We start from the raw sequence: 3,062 nt of genomic DNA, 5'->3' as shown, positions 1-3,062 counted from the left end.
TGCATGCAAAAGCAATTTGTATATACTGACTTTATACAATCATATCAACATACAAGCATTCTTGAAAATCTGTGAGGCAAAGATTATAGGAAACATAAAAGTTACTTTAAGAACATGACTTTTTGCTGTCTTATATAGATCTTCGGTTATCTCTGTTGCTTGAAGTAAGGAAATATATTGAAAAAGAGAAATATTTATATATTTTTACATTGCCTCTACATATTACATGCTCTCCTTCTATTGTCCCTCAGGTGTTCTACTGTATGGTGCTCTCGGATGGGATGTGAGAATGCCGAGAGAGATTCATGGTCTTCGCGGTTCCTGTCTGGTGATTCCATGTTCTTTTAGCTACACATTATACCCACCTGAAAACCCACGTAGGATTGTGTGGTATCAGTTGGCCTCTGTTCGTTATCCTTCAGTCTTTGATCCATGGTATCCAAGGGATGTCATAGACAAGTTCAGAGGAAAAACATATTTATATGGTAGTTCACATGGGGATTGCAGTCTGCGGATTGATAAACTAGATCACTCTCACCATGGAGAAAAAGTATACACATGGATTGACCCTGAAAATGTTGGAAGAAGCACTTACAGGTTTTTTGAAGTTACCAATACAGTCTTTGTTGATGGTATGTAAAAATTGTTGTATCCTGGACAATATCTGTGATTATCCATCTATAGTAAAATATTATTCAATTCAATTCACCTTTATTTGTATAGTGCTTTTACAATGTAAACTGTCAAAGCAGCTTCACGTAGAAGATTATAGTAAATTGAAACAGTGTAGTTCAGTTTTCAGTGTTTAAGTTTAATTCAGTTTAGCTCAGTTCAGTGTTGTTTAATAATACCTACTGAGAGTACAAACACTGAAGAGCAAATCCATCGATGCGCAGCTCTACAGATCCCGAACCATGCAAGCCAGTGGAGACAGTGGCAAGGAAAAAACTTCACTAATTGGCAAAGTGAAGAATTAAAAAACCTCGAGACAAACCAGGCTCACTGCTACTGAGAAACCCGGAAATGTGAAAAGGGTCCATTGAGGAGACATTCAGCAAATCAACATGAAGAGGAAATACACACAGGCAGTGCTAAAAGAACTGATAGTGTTCAGAGAATTAGGTGCTAGAGCAGGCATGGGCAAACTTGATCCTCGAGGGCCGGTGTCCTTGCAGAGTTTTGCTCCAACACTAATCAAACACACCTGAACACCCTAATTAGTGTCTTTAAGATCACTAGAAAGCTACAAGCAGGTGTGTTTGATTAGGGTTGGAGCAAAACTATGCAGGGACACCAGCCCTCCAGGATCGAGTTTGCCCATCCCTGTGCTAGAGTAAGGACATTTTTGAGAAAGAGAGGGGGGGGGGGGGGGGAGTTAGAAATGTTTGTATAGGTGGTTTGTCAAGCCCATTTGGCTTGGGTGAGGGGTGAGAGAGTAGAGGAGGTCCTAGTTTTATTCACAAGGGTTTAGGTAATCTGGAAGAGATGATATACAAATAATATACTAATTTGAATGTTTCTGTGAATTACAGAGGTGCCAAATCAGCCCAGCATTGATATTCACGGAGGTGATAGGATGGGAGAATACATCACAGTAGTATGTTCAACCTTTCACACGTGTCCATACAGCAAACCAGCAATCACACTGAACGGCATAGATGGAAAAGATCAAGTAAATGATGAACATATTAAAAACGGCCTGTGGAAAACCTCTCTGACACGCATAGGTGTTGTAGAGAAAGAAGACCTTAATTTTAATTGTTCAGTAACACATTATGGGGACAGAACAGCGAGATCTTTAAAGTACAAAAGTGCCAAATGTGAGTGTAAACAAATATGAACAGCTTTTTGCTCTATTATTTGCACGCTCACTTTAAATGTTGCAGATTAACCTGCTTTAAGATTTCTTTTCACTTTCAGGTGTTCATCAAAAAATAACGATTGAGCCTGCAGTGGGAGATGTCACTGAGCATGTCCCGCAGATCTTCACCTGTACCGTCTACCATTCCTGTCAGAAAGAGAGTCCAACCATCACATGGAACTACAGGGACATGCAGGTCTCAAAGGGAAGCAAAAAACTTTCTGGTTCAAATCGGGCCACCTATTCCAAAATAACCTTTGTGGGTAAAAACAAAGACCATGGAAACAGATTGATTTGCACTGCAAGGTTTTCTGGAGGAAGCACTGAAGCTTCTGTCAGTATACGCGTACAGCGTGAGTAACTTGTTAGCATCTTGTCTGATGTGTGTGTGATCTCTCATTATTTGAGCTCTCCGGATGTTCACCATTCAAAATACTACATTCTGAAGCATTATTTCACCTTATAAACCAATGCACTTATCAAATACAAAGTGTTTTATTTAACATCGATTTTTATTTGCATTTTTTTATGAATAACAAGCAGAACTTTTCCAAATTTTTTATTTACTTTAATTATTCACTAGGCCATTCATATTTTCCATCATTTATCCCACAGGTGTTCTGCTGTTTGATGCTTTAGGATGGGAAGTGAAAATCCCGCAAGACATTCACGGCCTCAAAGGTTCCTGTCTGGTGATTCCATGTTCTTTCAGCTACAAATCAAACCCACCTAAAAACCCAAGTAGAGTTGTGTGGTATCAGTGGGCTTCTAGTGGGCGTCCTTTAGTTTATGATTCTTTGAATGCAAATAACGTCATCACGAAGTTCAGAGGAAAAACTGATTTATATGGAAACTCAAACTCAGATTGTAGTCTGCTGATCAGAAACCTGGAACAGTCCCACCATAATGAGAAATTATACACAAGGATTGACCCTGAAAATACTGCCTGGACCAAATACAAACATGATGATTTCACCTCTACAATCCTTATTGATGGTATGTAAATACTCTTGGAGTAATATTCATTCACTCTAATGTCTGTACATGTCCAACTGCATTAAAAGATTGTATCATTAATAATATCAGACTTAATATATTTCTTCTCTGAAGTTGTTTTAAATTTAGTTTGAACAATATTTTAGATACAAGTCAATTTGCCCCAATTGTATGTTTATTTTTACATGCCTTTACATTATCAAAA

The sequence above is a fragment of the Danio aesculapii genome, chromosome 15 (genome assembly GCF_903798145.1).
Source record: "Danio aesculapii chromosome 15, fDanAes4.1, whole genome shotgun sequence".
NCBI lineage: Eukaryota > Metazoa > Chordata > Actinopteri > Cypriniformes > Danionidae > Danio > Danio aesculapii.
The sequence above is the reverse complement of the archived record's forward strand: the minus strand, read 5'-3'. Positions refer to the sequence as shown.